General features: G+C 37.6%; 1 protein-coding gene across 5 annotated transcripts in view; it reads left to right on the top strand.

Moving 5' to 3' along the window:
* The window catches only part of LOC109410204 (angiopoietin-2), an 842,481-nt gene that overhangs the window by 519,602 nt on the left and 304,379 nt on the right, over nt 1-18,500 (top strand). The gene's annotated exons all lie outside the window — the stretch shown is intronic.

Raw genomic sequence — 18,500 nt, 5'->3', positions numbered from 1 at the left:
AATCTAGGCCAGAATCAGAATGTTTTTCAGATGATGCAGCAGAGTGTTATTAGAGTTTCTCCGTTTCTCTCTGGTTTCCCCTTGAACGATTTGTCGCGATTCCCTCAGGTGTTCCTCAAAGGATTTCCCGGAGTTTTTCCCGGAATTCATCCCAGCGTTTCTACAGCGTTTCATTTCTGATATTTCGACCAGTGTTTCTGGCAGGATTTCTTCAGGAGTTTATGATAGGACATTTCTTAAGGTTCTTGGGGGATTTTTCTCGGAGTTTCTCCAGAGACTTCTTTTAGAAGATTCCTTCCGGTGTTGCTCTCAGAATTGTCTCTCTTGTTTTTCAGGATTTATCTTGGACCTTCTCCCAAGATTTTTTTCCGTGATGTCTTCCGGGTCCCTTTCTGGGGTTTGTACAGGAGTTTTTGCTGACATTTCTCATGGAGCTCTTCCTGGGATTTATTTCAGAGGATTACTACCAGCGTCCTTCTCGGAATGCCTACCGGAAATTGTCCCAGCATTCTGGGTGTTCCTTTGGGAGGTTCTTGAAGAGATTTTTACAGAAGTTTTTTTTTAAATACCTTCTGAAATAACCTGCGGAATTCACGGAGAAATGTGGACATTGAAGAAATTTCGAGGGGAACTTCGGGAGAAATCTTGAAAAAAAAATTTTTTTTTTGTCTGTATTAACGAGATTTTTAACCGTAGGCTAGTTCATCTCGGGACCCACGCTTTACTTCCCTTCCGAAGGAAGAACCCACATTTTTTTGTGAGTATGTCGGGAGTGGGATTCGATCCCAGGTCCTCGGCGTGATAGTCTTGTGTTCTAAGCACCACACCAGGTCCGCTCCACTGTTGAAAAAAACTCTGAACCTCAGGAAATCTGAAATTTTTTAAGAGAAGCCCTAGGAGGAACTACAGGCAAAATATCGCAGGGAAAATCCAAGGGAATCTCGGGAGGCTCTTTGAAAGAAATCACTAGAAGTTCTTCTGCATGAATTTTGTGAAAAATTCGGGAGAAACTGATGAACAAGTTTCCAAAAATCCACTAAAAGAAATTTATGTAGGAACTTTAGGAATTCAAAAAGAAATTCTGGAAGCATATAGGGTAAACCTCTGGAAGATTTTCCAGTAGATAATCCAGCAGAGACCAAAAAAAAAACCTTAGATTAAATCCAAGGAAGAACTCCCAATGCTAAATAGCTAGGCGTTTAGTATTGTTACTGTGTCACCATACCATATCGACTGATCAGTTAGCAGAAAGTAAAATATTTGTTCTGCTGTAAATGATCAATGATCACCATTCAAGATTAACGGTTTTTAGGAAATTTCATCTTATAATTTACCTTGAATGCAAGACAAAAAAAATCAACTTGCCGCGGGTTCCTTCTTTTGAGTAATGAATTACCGGCGTAAAAATCAACCGTAATTAGGAGTAATTTACTTTTTTTTCTTTTGTCAGAGTATGATTCATGGTAGATCATGGAGCAAACTTAAAAATGTATCTAATATATGACGTACATAAATCATCTTCCCACAAAAAAGAACCAGAAAAAAACCTTTTTTAACCTGGCCAAAATCACACTAGATCCCAACAACGGAGCGGTTATGCTTACCCTCCAAGCTATTGTATTACTTTTCTCTCACGCTTTCCGCCTAGGGGTGCAAATTGCCCCCAAAATAATTCAAATATACGGATCACCTCCGCACGCATGGCTACTACCAAACAACGTCAAGATACCTATATGATGTAACTTCACAAGCCGATTCGAGCCGTCAACACCATGATTCATTTGATCTTTCACATCTCGTGTGGTCAGCGAGGAAACAAATTGGAAGCGATTCATTCAATCAACTGGAACATGTTCATAAAACTGAACTCATTAATTTTTCGGCTGTAACCTGAGTCCGGTCGGTTGGCCCGTCGGTTGTCCACACGTGCAACTTGCGCGCAGAAGTGAGTTAACGATGCAGCATTCAGTCAATCTGCTGCAGAAATACGCAAGAAGCGCACAACGAGCCGCCACTTACAGCTAATTTACGATCAAAGATTTACCTAATAATTAACTAACCGACGATGTTTGTTGGTTGTCAATCTTCGGAGCGTGCATCTTGTCGTTTGGCTTATTTGATTGAGCTGTAAACGTTTATTTATGATGGACAGGACATGGTCGTCAATAGTTTAATACTTTAACACTGTAAACGTTCTTCTTCTTCTTCTTGGCGTAACGTCCTCACCGGGACAAAGCCTGCTTCTCAGCTTAGTGTTCTATGAGCACTTCCACAGTTATTAACTGAGAGCTTCCTCTGCCAATGACCATTTTGCATGTGTATATCGTGTGGCAGGCACGAAGATACTCTATGCCCAAGGAAGTCTAGGAAATTTCCTTTACGAAAAGATCCTGGACCGACCGGGAATCGAACCCGTCACCCTCAGCATGGTCATGCTGAATACCCGTGCGTTTACCGCCTCGGCTATATGGGCCCTCTGTAAACGTTACATGTTTAACTCTTTTATCGGTAAAACATATTTTCTCTGTAGTTCTTCACTACATGGAACAAACGCAGATTTGCAACAAATCGCTTTTATGAGTAACAACTCCAAGAAGAGCAATCAAACGCTGTATCCTGATGTCTACGGTAGCGACACAAGTTAGCATAGCATCACAAATCCAGCAGCGTTCATACTCACATGCCAAATGGTGGCCTTTCTTGTGAATAAGGCAGTTTACCTCTTCCTTCCACTGGTAGCTGATCGGGTTCCAAGATGCTAGCTAGCAACCATTGCAGACAGGTGGCCAATTTTTCTGGGCCCATCCTGATGAGTTCAGCTGCGATACCATCCTTACCAGCTGCTTTGTTGGTTTTGAACTAGTGGATGGTGGAAGATTCCAAAAAAAGGAATCGAATTCTAGACCGCCCGATAGGGATAGGTAGGAGATTGTCCGCATTACGACGGTATAAAACCGAACAGACTCAATCTATACTAAAACTTCCGCATGAATTTTTTGAGTTTAGCAAAGCCGACTAGGAAACCTTGACCGATTGAATCCGTGAAAAAAGATCCCATTCGGACCAGAACGTCGGGAAAAATCATGAACTAGTGTTTGCGATTCCCGCAAAGCCAACATTCCGCAGCAAAATCATCCCAGTCGTATCCCAACCAAGTATATCAAAAAATTCTTCAACAATTAATTTAGGAATTCCACCAAGCAATACTACAGGAATTCCTTCAAAGATTATTTCGACGTATCCTTTGAGATATCTTTCTTGGAGAATAGTTTGTCTTCAAGAATCTACTGAGTGGGTAATTCAAGGATGTTCTCTCAGGAATTCTTACATTTTTGTTTCCGAGGATGTTTTCAAAAGTACTCCGGTATTTCAAAAGATTTTTGCAAAGGCTTCATCAAGAATTTCTCGACATATTTGTTTAGGAAGCCTCCTGAGGATTCTATCAATAATATCTTATTCAGAAGATCATCCAAAAAATGCTTAAGAAATTCCAGAAATAATTACTGCAAAAAAAATCTCCAATGAATCCTTCGGTGCCAGATATTCTTCTAAGAAATTACATCGGAATTTCGCTGGAGTAGTCCTTTAAGAAATACTTAAGGACGAACGGAACGGTTGCGGAAATACCCGCCATTGCTCTGTTGCTACTAAGATGGTAAGGCTGACACAAATTTTGATTTTCTCTAATGTCACCCCCCCCCCCTCGGAAAATTTTGGTCGGAATTCGACATTTTGAGGGGGGACACAAATAAATTATACAAAAATTTAAAAATTTTGAACTGAAATTAGAGTTGTCGAGAAAATTTCTTAACAAATCCGATGAGTTTTACAATTTTGCCTAATTGTTTGGGTAATTTTTCAACAAATACATTTATTATTTATTATCCACCCCCTTGACGAGTCAACGAGCAAAGTGACAAAAGAAGAAAATGACATTTGTTCCGGCCTAATGCCAGATTCTACTTCATATTTTGGAACAAAAACCTATCATACTCACTTGCAGTGCATATGCTGATTGTTTTTCAGCATCTTCAGTGCGATAGAACTCGAGATTACCATCTTCAAAATCGCGAGGCAAATTGCCAGAAAGAGAGGCAAGATAGGGAAAATAACACGGCGTCCCGTTTCACCTTAAAACATTCCTCCATGTTTTTTTTTCAGTAGATCCTCCAAATATTCCTTTAATGACTATCCACGGAAATTTTTTTTTTCAGAGATTTCTATAGGAGTTCTCAAGAATTTCCTCGCATAACTGTAGATTTTTTTTCCTAGAATTCCTTCAAAAATTCATCTAAGGATTCCTCCAAGAATTACTACAACGATTTCTTTGAAAAACTTATACAAAGATTAATCAAAAAGTTTCTTACTTACCTTACCAGTCAGGCTAAGGCCGGGGTGGCCTCTGCTGTACATAGTAGCCGCCTCCATTCCACTCGAACCATGGCTGTTTGTCTCCAGTTCCGCACTCTGCGTAGGGTCCGCAGATCGTCCTCCACTTGGTCGACCCACCTAGCTCGCTGCGCTCCACGTCTTCTTGCACCGGTCGGATGACTCTCGAGAACCATTTTAGTCGGGTTGCTATCCGACATCCTGATGCCGTGACCCGCCCACCGCAGCCTCCCGATTTTCGCGGTATGGACGATGGTTGGTTCTCTCAGCAGCTCAGTCTTCGACACATTGATGACTAATCCGATTCGCCTGGCTTCACTCTTTAGTCGGATGTACGTTTCCGCCATCGTCTCAAATTTACGAGCAATAATATCAATATCATCGGCGAAACCAAGCAGCTGAACGGACTTCGTGAGAATCGTCCCACTCGTGTTTATCTCCGCTCTTCTTATTACACCCTCATCAAAGAGTTTCTCTAAGGTTTAATTAACACTCTAATACCCAATCCCGCCTTTAGACTGGGTATAGTTTGAGCATTTTGTAATTTGTGTTTCGTGGAAATTCATTTTTTTTATGTTTTTGGCTGATATTTAGGACTGTTCTGTATATCTCAAAATGGTTTTTGGTGTATTTTGAAGCGTATTTACATTTTTTTTAAATCATTGAAAAATAGATGTTTTAGTCCCCTTTTAGAAGTCATTGTTTATTTAGTATTGAATCGCTACAATTAACATATTTTATTTTTTTCCAAATCATTCTATCCTTGTATAATAGTTTAAGGGAATCGAATACACTCTAAAATTATTTTCCTTAAAATTACACGGAAAATAAAATTTTCTGTGAAAAAAAAAATTAAAATAATAATATTTCAACAATAATCATAAAATCTCAAAAGGTTTTCATCTAAAAAAATCCGTTCCCCAAATTGGCTTTCAGGAAAAATATAAAAGTGTGGGGATGTTCAAAAATACGGTGTACTGAGATGTACAGAAGTGAGTAGCTAGTTTTTGTGCTGCTACCAAGTCGTCCGATTTCTTGCTATATTCGAAAGTTTTAAATACCGATTCTGGCGTCTCTGTAAAGTTCAATCGGTGAAGTCTAAGATACCAGTGATTGTTTCTTCAAAAACGCCTTCTGCTGTGAATTATCGACGATTTTCGTGCCATAGTTCCTACCTGTATCGAACGACCATATTGATAATTTGTGGATTAGCATCATGTCGTTAAACGCCAAGGTCACCAAGCCACTCACCCGTTCGGGTTCTGCTTCTTCGGCTTCATCTGTCAGCAGCGAGTTGCAGGGCAAAGTGAAGGACGATGTTCGTGGGTTACCGAAGTCAGCGAACGTAGCGAACCTTGACGACTTATGGTTGAAAATGCAAGGGATGTTTGAGAAGACCAATGAGAAGATTGAGAGTAGCAAAACTGAGCTGGTGGAGCGTATTGCTGAAGTCGAGAGTCAGTTGAGTAGCGTCAGAGAGGAGTGTAGTATCAGCATCAATAAACTCGAGGAAGCTGTAGGTAGCGTACGACACGACTTGGAGCGCACTGTTGAGACTGTGGATCGTTCGGAGAAGCGCGATGAGCTTATTATCTCGGGAGTCCCTTTTCAGAGTAACGAGAACTTGTCCAATATTTTCCACAATATCTCTCTCTGTCTCGATTACTCTGAGACCAACTTACCACTCGTAGAATTGAAGCGTTTGGCCCGACAACCTATTGCTCGCGGTGCGATCGTCCCGATATTGTGTGAGTTTACTCATCGACTTGCCCGTAATGAATTTTATCGCAGGTATCTCAACAGGCGTTCTCTGTGTCCCACGTAACGTGGGATTCGACAGCGATAATCGAATCTACATCAATGAAAATTTGACAAACCAGGCAAGAATCGTTCGAGCTGAAGCTATTAAGCAAAAGAAGCTAGGCCATCTGCAGAGTGTTACCACGCGTAATGGAGTCGTTTTTGTAAGATTTGATGAGTCTAGGGATCTAGTAGCAATACACAGTCTTCAGCAATTGACATCTCGGAATTCCTAATTGTTAGAACGGTATGAGGTTTTTCTTTTTTATGCTGGTTCTTTTGTGTAGATTTGGCAGGAAGCATTTCATGTAATCGATATTATGATTAGTTTAAGTTGTATGTTCTCTTTTACTGTCTTAGTCATCAACAATATATCTCTCATCTCCGAAGTGGTGGTCGAAAATTTTGAAAATGGATAATATACCTAATGACGTTCACAACTCCTCTAATGATCTTCTTATTCCTCGCGCTGTAATGAACTCTGCTTTGATTAAAAGGAAATTGAATATCTGTCACATCAATGTGCAGAGTTTGTGTGCTCGTAAGTTTAGCAAATTTGAAGAGTTACGAAAGACTTTTGAAGGTAGTAGCGTTGATGTAATCTGCATGACCGAGACGTGGTTGGACAACTCTGTTAGCGATCAAATGATATGTATAAATGGGTTCAGACTAGTCAGAATCGACCGTAACAGACGCGGTGGTGGTATTGGAGTATACATCAGACGTGATCTTTTCTATCGTGTACTGAGTAAGCTCACGATAATTGATAGTCCTGAATCGATGCCGCAGACTGAATATTTGGTATTGGAAATTGGTGTAGGTAGTCACCGTCTTTTGCTAGCCGTTTATTATAATCCACCAGAGACAAATTGTGGCGATATTCTGGCAAAACACATCACAGACTACTCGCTGAACTATACTTCGTCTTTTTTCATTGGAGATTTCAACACTGATCCTCGGAAACCGACACGTAGAGCAATGGCCTTTAATGATGTCTTGTGCAATATGTCATTTGCAGTCGTGAATTCGGAGCCAACGTTCTTTTTTAACAATGGTTGTTCATTATTAGACCTCCTGATTTCAAACTCTCCTACTCTAGTATTGCGTTTCAATCAAGTATCCATGCCAGGAATTTCGAATCATGACCTTATTTTTGCGTCACTGGATTTTGACCGAGAATATCATGAGGATGGTTACTGGTTCAGAGACTACTACAACTTTGACAGCGACATGCTTCGAACTCATTTTCTATCACCCGAATGGGACGATTTTTTACAAATTAATGATCCCGATGTTTTACTACATGTACTTAATTCCCGATTAGTTGATCTTCACGACCGGTTCTTCCCGTTAAAGTTTAGGAAATCTAGGAAAAATCCTTGGTTTAGTGGACATATTGAAAAGGCCATGATAGAAAGAGACCTAGCTTATCGAAATTGGAAGCGAACTAAATGTAGTCAGCACAAAGCTCAATACCATCGCTTGAGGAATCGTGTCAATTTTCTAGTATCGAAAGCTAAATGTGAATATGATAGGAATAAAATCAACCTTAATCTACCGTCGAAGCAGCTATGGAACAACGTAAGAAGCTTGGGTGTGTCTGATAAACAAGCAGTGTCAGAGATTAGTGTGCATTCGCCGGAAGCTATTAACAATTATTTCTGTTCAAATTTTTCGCTTGATGAAGATGATGGACTGTGCGTTCGTGGGGTTTCACCTGGTTTTGAATTCAGAGCAGTACATGGTTACGAAATAATCAATTCAATTTTTTCAATTAAATCAAATGCCATTGGCTTAGACAATATTCCATTAGGATTCCTCAAAATTATCATACCATATGCTATTCCATTTTATGAACACCTTTTCAACAGAATTATCAGCACAGAAAAATTTCCTGCTGATTGGAAATGTGCTAAAATCGTTCCGTTGCCAAAGAAGCTTGGTAGTGATGCTATTACGAATCTAAGGCCTATAAGTTTGCTCAGTTCTACATCTAAAGTTTTTGAAAGTTTGATAAGAGATCAGATATCCGAATTCATTGACAGAATGAATTTTCTTAGCCCTTTCCAATCAGGGTTCAGAAAGCGTCATAGTACTGATTCTGCACTTATGAGAGTTCACGACGATGTTGCTCGTACTGTGGATGGAAATGGAGTTGCGCTTTTACTTTTGATTGACTTTGCTAAAGCCTTCGATAGTGTTGTCCACAGGAAACTTGTTAACAAACTTAGCTCGATCTTTCGATTCAGTAGTTCAGCTGCAAACCTTATTAAAAATTATCTGTGTAATAGATCTCAGGCGGTTTTTGCCAACGGTATAATGTCCTCGTTTCAGCCTATCAGGTCCGGCGTTCCCCAAGGATCTGTTCTTGGCCCGCTTCTTTTTTCGCTTTTCATTAATGATCTTCCCGCTGTCCTTGATTTCTGCTCGGTTCATCTATTCGCGGATGACGTACAAGTTTATCTTTGTTCAAACGGAAAAATTGATATTCGCAGTATGGCCAACAAAATAAACCACGTTTTGAACAAAATCACGCAGTGGTCTCGGAAAAATTCACTCCCAGTAAATCCACAAAAAACGAAAGCAATGCTTTTAAGTAGACTCAGATGTCCTCCAAATATTCCTGCTTTAGTATTTGATGGAGTTCAGGTTCAATTTGTAGATCGTATGGTGAATTTGGGAGTCGTCTTCAAAAGTAATCTAGAATGGGATGGACATATTAACTCTCAATGTTCGAAGATTTACTATTCTCTTAAGCGGTTGAACATTACAACGAGGCACTTGGATATAGAAACCAAGAAGCGCCTTTTCAAGACCTTATTGATGCCTCATTTTACGTATGGAGACTTTATTTACACGAATGCAACAATTGGTTCTCTAGACAGATTACGGGTAGCTCTGAATGCTTGCGTCAGATATGTTTACAATCTCTCCCGATTTTCCCACGTTTCTCATCTACAGGCTTCCCTCTTAGGTTGTCCTTTTATCAAGTTTTACAAGTTCAGGTCCTGTATGACTCTTTTCAAAATCATTAAAACAAAAACTCCGGATTTCCTCTTTTCTAAACTGATACCATTTAGAGGTACAAGTACGCGAAATTTCCGGATTCCTAACCATAGTTCTTCGTATTATAGCCAGTCATTCTTTGTAAGAGGTGTTGTGAGCTTTAATAGTCTTCCAAATAATATAAAATCAATTGAGGCAACCACACACTTTCGAGATGAGCTTAGATCATATTTACAATAGTATTTTTTTTTTGTTGATATCAGTAAAAGAGAACGGTAGTTATTAAGAATTTTTCAAGAATTATCTATTATACCCACAATGTAACATTGAAAAAGGCAGAGCCTTAAGTTACAAGAATTGAATAAATAAATAAATAAATAAAATAAAAAATAGAAATTAGAAAAATCAAAAACTGAAATTCACGAAATCGAGAATTAAAAAGAATCATCTTCCAAAACATGTTTATATCGATTTTAGATGACGAAAAATGATATTTAGATAAAAATATAAAAATTTGGGTATTAGAGGGTTAAAAGATTCTTTCTAGAATCCCTCCAGGAAATTTCCATAGAATCCATTGGAAAATAATTCAAGAATTCCTCTAAGAAAATCTATAGGAATTCTTCAGAAAAATCCTTTTCGAATTCCTCTAATGAATTCTTTAATATTCATCTACTGTAGGAGTTTCCCCCAAGAGACCAGCCAGTTTTGCTAGAATTTCTCTACAAACACTTCTAAAAATTTATTTTGCGAGTTTTGATGAAATTATTTCCAAATTATTTCGAGAAACCCTTTGAAAAATCATTTTAAGTTACCATCAAGCATCTCACTCGAAAGTTTTTCCAGGATTTATTGGCGTTTTGCCCAGAAATTCATCTAAAACAGTTTTAAAAAAATCTCTGACCATTCCTAGAAGAGTCACGGTCATGGTCACGGTGCCCTTAGTAATCGAAAAATGCCGATTTTAGCGTTACGTAATGAATGAACGCTGCCTTATGCACTGATAAGATTTCATAGAGGATCCATCAGGAATCGCTTCAATTCCTGCGGGAATTTTCTCAAGGATATTTTGAAAATTATCTTAAGTTTCTTTTAGAATTTCTTCAATCTTGTTAGACACTCATGCGAAGTTTTCATCAATCGGATAGAGCATTAATTGTTTAATTTTGCATTAGCATTTGCATTAAACAAGTCGCACAAATTCGTAGGTGGTACAGTCCCAGACCGCTGTTATGAGAGTTGCTTCCTTCCCGTCCGTTACCAAAGCACAGAGATTTGGGACTAATCACTGACTCTAAAACAAAATTGACATAATCCTCCAACAGCTGAGAGCTGTCCTGACCACGTCCCTGCGTCAGCTGAGGGATAGTAAAGGAAGATTAGTGTCCTCCTAAGATAGGTATGCAGAGACCTCTATGTCCTCTCAGGCCTAGGTTTCACGGGAATTTGGGTATTGTTAGTGAAAAGGTTAAGGACAAAATTCTTGAAATCCCGTTTCAACAGTGTATTAGAACTTCAGACGCACAAATCGCAAGAAGCAAGCTTCAAACAAGCTTCAAATAAGCTTCAAATAGAAGATCAGGTTTTGTTTACGAAGAGATTTGTGCGCTCGAAATCGTGAGTAGGTGCCAAAGTCGGCCATTGTGGCGACCATTTTGGGATTCTAACAAGTCTATCCTTAAGTTAGGTCAACTTTTAGGCACCATCGTTGTGGCACAAGACCAGACTCACCAAATTATACAAATTCCAGTACTCTTGGGACGAAATGGTTGACCATTTGCGTGTCCCGGACATCCAGCAGCAATATCACCTATACAGGCGAATCACGCGAAAATAAAGACGAACCCGATGGGAGTAAGAAAATCTTTCATAACAATCACGAATTAACCGTAGATCAATTTAAAAGCACTTTCCGAGTGAAACATTTGCCACACCAGCCATTTCTCAATTCGGTCGACCATAATCAAATTAACGCGGAGCAAATAAAATGTGTGACAGTTTCAAAAACGCAGCCGCTCGCGCGCAAAGCCTGCTACGATCCCCTAAAAGCATTTCTTGTCTAATTGGGTTTTTAAATTTTGAAAATTGTATCGATTTTTCAATGTTATACGAAAGAGCACCTTTTTCTGAGCCACTATGATTTTTTTTTCAGATTTTTAGAACTTTATTTTGGTACCTGAAATCAATTTCAAAGAAATTTTTTGAAATTATCCTTTTGACAGCTGGGCAACTGTTTGACAGCTCCGCCCAGTACAAACTGCGACGAGGGGTGATTCGACAAATCGCTCCCATAAAAACTTCAAATTGATTTTTAAATAGATTCCAGGGCACCAAAATTCATGAAAATTTGTATTTCGGCTCAGTTTGACATGCATATTTAGAATATCTAATTATCTCAACACCGTTAAAGAAGCCGATTTATTTAATAATTTCTCCAAGGATTCTACCGAGGATTACTTTTGGGATGTTTTCCAGGTATCGCTTCAGGAATTCTACTAGGGTTTTATTCTAAACTAGCTGTCCCGGCAAACGTCGTTCTACCTGCCTACTATGTTTTTTGACATGCAGCTCTGTAGAAAAATGCCCCGCAAAATGAAATTTCAAACTTTCTCGTTTTCGGTGCGTTCCCGGTCGATTTTCCCAATTATTATTTCGTACAAACACGTGGGAGCTTTGCACGAATGAAACACTGAAAGAATGGTGTAGATCCGTTGGCCCGTTCCCGAGCCTATTCATGACATACAAACACCATTCAATTTTTATTTATATAGATTCTCAAAGAATTTTTACAAAGATGCCTTCAGAAATTCCTCCCAAACTTCCTTCATCATCCTCTTTCGATTTTTCCAAAGGTTTTGAATTTTTTCAAGTATTCTCTTAGAATTTCTTAAAATGATTTCATCAAGCAGGTATTTTACAAATAATTTTGTACAAGAAATCCTTCGGGAATTCTTTCATGCGTGTTTCTTCATGTATTTCTATAAATGCTCCTGCAAGATTTTTTCAAAGATTCATTCACGATTTCCTCCAAGAAATTCTATAGGAATACCTCCAGAGGATCATTTGAGTGTTTTTACTAGAAATGCTTTAGAAATCCCTTCAATAAGCCTCTCAATTATTCATGAAATTCAAATTAAAAAATTTATGAATCTTTCAAGAATTCTCACTGAAATTTCTCCAAGAAATTCTACTGGAATTCCTTCAGTGAATCCTATAGATATTCTTGGTAGATTTCTATCAGGAATATTTCTATTGATACCTTCAAAGATTTCTTTAGTTTGAGGACACATTAGGCTTTCACGAATTTTAATAATTTTTGCTCAACTCCTACAGCATTGATGTCAAAGAAGCAAATAACCACAAGACATTAGAAAATACGATACCGTTTAGAATTTGCAACATAATACGTATATTAGGGTGTTCCAGAACAAATTCTATCAAAAATTCCTCTATTTAGTTTCTTTTGGATTACAAATGTGGTAATTACATATGATTTCTTTAATTTTACTGGCATACGTTGTTCGGAGAACTTGTAGCAAACAAATTAATCTTCCTATTTTTGTCTGAAGAAATAACTTTTGACAAGTTTTAATGTAGTTATGGTTTTCTGAAGTCCAAAAATAGTCGAAAAACACAACATTGATTTGACGCACCTCTTAATTTCAATGGATTTGGCTGAATTTTTGATCAGTTACTTCTTTATGGATGCCATTCAAAATCAGGCAACATTTTTTAAATTTGGACAGGCCTATTACAGCTTATTGTGTTAGGGCGCCTTCATTGGTGTTCCTTCCGGGGATTTCTCCAGGATGTTCATGTGGGTATTCTTCCAGGAACTTCCTTCTGAAGATTCTCACAGAACTTTTATCCTATCTTGGATTGCTGCAGTACCTCCTGCTAAGGATTCCACCTTGTATACCTTCTGTGGATTCCTCCAGATTCCCTTACAGATTACTTCTGAGAATTTCTCCAAGAAATACTTGTAACATTCCATTAGGGGATTCAAGAAATTACGAAACAGTAGTTTAGTCTGATATCCACGAATTCGTTCTAAAGATTTTTCCAATAACCCCAAGAGTAATTCCATCAACACTGTAGGTTTCCCACAAAAAAAATCTTAGAAAATCCTAGAAAGAACTTCTGAAAGAAAGAAATGAGTTGTATGAAATTGTTTTTGGAGTTATTGGTCAACAATGAGAGCATTTTGCTCCCAATTGTTGGTGAAAACGAAACGCTTCAGTTCATTTGTGATAAATCAGCAAGCCTTGGGCTTAATCATATTAATCATGTGAGAAATCAGCAAGATTGTTTTTTAGATTTATTAATGACAAATATTGATGAAGATTTTTGTGTGGCAGAATCACTGACCCCATTATGGAAAAATGAAGTTTTTCACACAGCTCTTGAGTTTTCTATATTCGTATATGCCAACAACAGACCTGATGATTGTGAATTTGAAGAAGTTTTTGACTATCGTTCTGCTAACTATGAAAGTTTGAGGAAAAAACTTAGTGATGTTGATTGGCAAACACTATTGAGAAATGAAGACAAAATCGATGTTGCAGTTGACATATTCTACGAGAAAATGTTTGAGATAATACAGACTGAAGTACCATTAAAAAAGAAAAGACGTCATGGCAACTCAAAACATCCTGTATGGTTCAATAAAGAAATAAAAAATTTAAAAAATCGTAAGCAGAAAGCTCACAAAATTTATAAGAAAAATAGCAACAATGAAAATTTATCAAACTATTTAAATATTTGCGATCAATTAAATCTGGCCATTAATTTTGCGTTCGAAGAATACAATACAAAAACGGAGCTCGAAATAAAGTCATGCCCAAAAAATTTTTATCATCTCGTGAATAGCAAACTAAAATCAGACAACTTTCCTTCGGAAATGCAACTTGACGAAAAAACAGGTGACAACGCAGAAAAAATCTGCAAACTTTTTGCAACTTTTTTCCAAGAAGTTTATACCACTTTTTCGGAAGAAGATCGAGAGCGTGAATACTTTTCATTCATTCCAGAATATTCAAGAGACATTCGCGTTGATCAAGTTAAAGTACATGAAGTTACAGACGCTCTCAACAATTTAGATGCCTCTAAAGGACCTGGACCTGACGGGATCCCACCTTTATTTTTGAAGACTTTGTCAATGGAATTGACGGCGCCATTATTTTGGCTTTTCAACACTTCACTTAAAACAGGTAATTTTCCATCAACATGGAAAAAGTCTTTCTTAATACCCATATTCAAAAGCGGCAAGAAATCTGACGTGCGTAACTACCGAGGTATCGCTATTATTTCATGCATTCCCAAATTGTTCGAAGCAATAATTAATGGAAATTTATTTCAGCAAATCAAAAACAGGATAACTCATAATCAACATGGCTTCTTCAAAGGGCGTTCTACCAGTACAAATCTGGTGGAATTCATTAACTACTCATTGAATGCCATGGATAATGGGAACTACGTAGAGGCTATCTATACAGATTTCAGTAAAGCTTTTGACCGTATCGATATACCCATGCTACTCTTTAAATTGGAAAAAATAGGGTTCGAACCAGGTCTTCTTAAATGGGTTGAATCATACCTCACGAATCGTCAACAAATAGTTAAATTCAAAAGTGCTAAATCAAGTCCAATACATGTAACTTCAGGAGTTCCTCAAGGATCTCATTTAGGCCCACTTTTGTTTATCTTGTATGTCAATGATGTTTCTTTTATACTTAGTAAGACTAATATTCTCATATATGCTGACGACATGAAACTGTACTTCGAAATAAGAAACAATGAAGATTTTAGGTTATTCCAAAATGAAATAAATGTATTTTACACATGGTGTCAGAAAAGCCTATTGAAACTTAATGTAAAAAAATGTAACTCCATTTCCATTAGCAGGAAGTTAAACACGCCAAACACAACAGTTTTGTTGGGAGGTCAACCAGTACAAAAATGTGAAAGAATAAGAGACCTTGGTGTACTAGTAGATTCTAAAGTGACATTTATAGATCATTATAATACAATCATTAACAAGGCCAATAAGATGCTTGGGTTCATAAAACGTTTAAGTTACAATTTCCACGACCCATACACAATAAAAACATTATATATTTCCTATGTTCGTTCAATACTAGAATATTGTTGTATAGTATGGTCGCCATTTTCAGATAATCACGTCAGCCGAATAGAATCTGTTCAAAAACAGTTTTTATTATTCGCTCTTCGCAAACTAGGTTGGAGATGTGGGCAGCCTCTGCCACCTTATGAAGCACGGTGCAAGCTGTTGGATATCCAAACATTAAAAGAACGTCGAAAATTCGCCATGATTTCATTTATAAATGACGTCGTATCCAACCGAGTTGATTCACAGGAAATTTTATCAAAATTGAATTTTTATGCACCTACTCGTCAATTACGGAATCGCAGTATTTTTTCTACTAATCACTATCGTACTAATTATGCCATGTTTGGACCTATAAATCAAATGATGAGGTTATATAATGAACAATGTGAGTCCATTGACTTCGGTATGTCGAAAGCTAAGCTTAAGAGACAATTGAATGTAATTCGTTACTAAAAAAATAATGTTAGGTTAAGAAAACATAGTTGTAACAAATGGTCTACATATGATTGACGACGAATAAATAAATAAATAAATAAACTTCTGCGCAGTTTCACAGGCAGTCTAAAATGAAACAGGAACAGCCTTACATGTACCAAAATCAGATTGATAGCTGCAAGGTGAAGACAGAAGAAGATTTATTTGATTTTTCCTTGATGATGAAATCTAAAACCTGAAGAAATAACTAGAAACCCCAATCTCACAAGTGTTTTTTTCCAAACTAAGTAAATCCATTTCCAAAATTAAACGTCCATTAAATCAATCATGCTTTGATATTCTGGATTTGCAGAAGGGTTGCATATATGAAATGTTTGTTAAAATACTTTGTTTTAAATGTATTCGTTTATTTCCGTTTTAATGACTGGAAAAATTTCACGGTACCGAAGTACAGTCAGAACCGGTACCAGAAATTGGTCGGTAATGCCGGTATTTTCGCTCACGGTACTACATCCCTAGTCCCAGAAGGATTTCATGAAATAATACTGGGAATAACTCTCTGAAAAATCCCAGATAAAATACTAGAAACATTTTGAAGGAATCCCAAAAAGAAATCAATAAAATCACTAAATTAGAAGAAACTATTGGAGGAATATCAGAAAAAAATTCTGAAGTTATTCAGAAAATAATCTTGAATGAATTCCCGTAGGAAACTGCTGAGAATCGGAGGATCTTCATACAGGAAGGAAAAGCTTGGTAAATCTCAAAAACAACTCTTGGGTGAATTTGTAAAGGTGTCTGGATTAAAACGCCGAAAAATTTGCCTAATGAATTCCGATTCCTGGTGGAATTCCTGAAGGAAACCCCGAATAAACTTGAGAAGGAATTTAAAAATGGCATGTGGGATAATCCGATAAGGAACACCTAAAGAAATTCTATTGCTACGATGCGCTTCCTAAAGTAATTCCAGGGGAACTTTTTCTAAGAAAAACTCACCAAATTTCAAGAGATAATTAAGCGGAAAGGTACGAAATAACTTAGAGGAATCCCGGAAGGAACACCCGAATAAGTTTTTCTTAAAAGTACAGGTCGGACTCGATTATCCGGAGACTCGATTATCCGGAGACTCGATTATCCGGGATTCGATTATCCGGAATTTTAGACTCGATTATCCGGAGTATTTTTTATTGGGATTTTTTTAATATTTTAATGCAGGAATTCAAAATCGTTTAATATTACAATACTGTGCTGACCCGATTTTGGGAGGCCTCGATTGCGATTTCTCCAGATATTGTCGGTTTTCTGATCCGATTGTGTTAGTTTTTTACAAGAAAAATGTTTTACATTCAGCATACCATTTTACAATCAATGTTAACATAAGTTGATATATTTTGAAATCATATACAATTTACGTAACAAACAAATCTCCCATTACTTTTGAAAAGAGCCAAACAATTTAAAAATTCTTTTGAGCGAAAAAAATGCCAAATTTGCGACTGCTTTCAAAATATAATTTACGGTATACTTTGACAACTTCGGTTATTACTGCTGGGATTCCTCTAGAATTTCCAGAGATTTTTTAATGATGAATTCCCGGTACAGACTTCCAGCGGTTTGAAGCATCCAAATAAGATGAATTCCTCTTGGTATTCCTTCAAGAATTCCGTATGGAATCCTTCAGTCCGCCTGGGATCTCTTCAGGAATTACTGCTGCAGATTTTTCCTTACCTTCCTTTACCTAGAATACCACCAGGGTTTCCTCTATAAATTTCCTAAGAATTATTCTTGCGTTTCTTGGAAAGATTTCTGGCAGGATTTTTCTGAAGCTTCCTCCAAAATTTGCTGTTAGTGGAGCATAAGAAGTCCTTTAGGGAGGAAGTCCCAAAAGTACTGCTGGAATTTCCCCAAGGATTATTCCAGGAGCTCATTTTCCTTGAATTTCTGCAGAAGCTCGTGCTTGGATTTCTACAGAGTTTCTTCCAGATATTCCTCAAGATATTTTTAGGGATTTCTCCAGGAACTCCCAGATACCCGAGCAACCAATACTCCAAAACCTCTATTTAGGTAATGAGTCGGGACTGCCTAAATAGAATGTTTACCTAAATGGATTCCGTTTATTACCTAAATGAAGTACATGGTTGCAAAGAACTTTCATAAGGGAGAGTGACTTGAATAGGAGATTTAAAGAGGGTCATGCGGAGTTTCAGAGAACTTTCAAGGGATTTTTAGGAGGGAAGGGGCTGCAGGGGCATTTTCGGGAGTTTTGGAGGGTCTCAGGTGACAATTGTCATTCAAATGACTAGTTGGGCACGAAACACAAAAACCCTGCAAAATTCCGCCAGACTGAAAAAATATTGAATGTCGGGTTAATTTTATCGTATGTTGGGCCACGGGTTGGGTGGCCAAAATGGGGTTAGTTGAGGTACATCTCTTAAGGACAAACGTCTTGAAATCCCGCTTCAACAGTGTATCAGAACTTCAGACGGGGGTATTCTAACAAGTCTGTCCTTAACACTGGAAAGACATAAACATGAAATTGTAAATAGTTTTAACTGAATTCGGCTCCGTTATGCCTGTTGGCGCATGAGCCTTAAATAAATGAATAAGTAAAAAAACTTTCACAACCGCTCTTTAACTGTATTGTTTCCTTTGATAGAATCAGAACCTTTTTATGGAGTTCAAAATTCACAAAAAAAACTTTGCCGATTTTGTCAGCCTAAAATACAATCAAGGTCCCACT

Source organism: Aedes albopictus, chromosome 2, assembly GCF_035046485.1.
Source record: "Aedes albopictus strain Foshan chromosome 2, AalbF5, whole genome shotgun sequence".
Taxonomy (NCBI): domain Eukaryota; kingdom Metazoa; phylum Arthropoda; class Insecta; order Diptera; family Culicidae; genus Aedes; species Aedes albopictus.
This window is presented reverse-complemented; position numbering and strand designations above follow the sequence as displayed.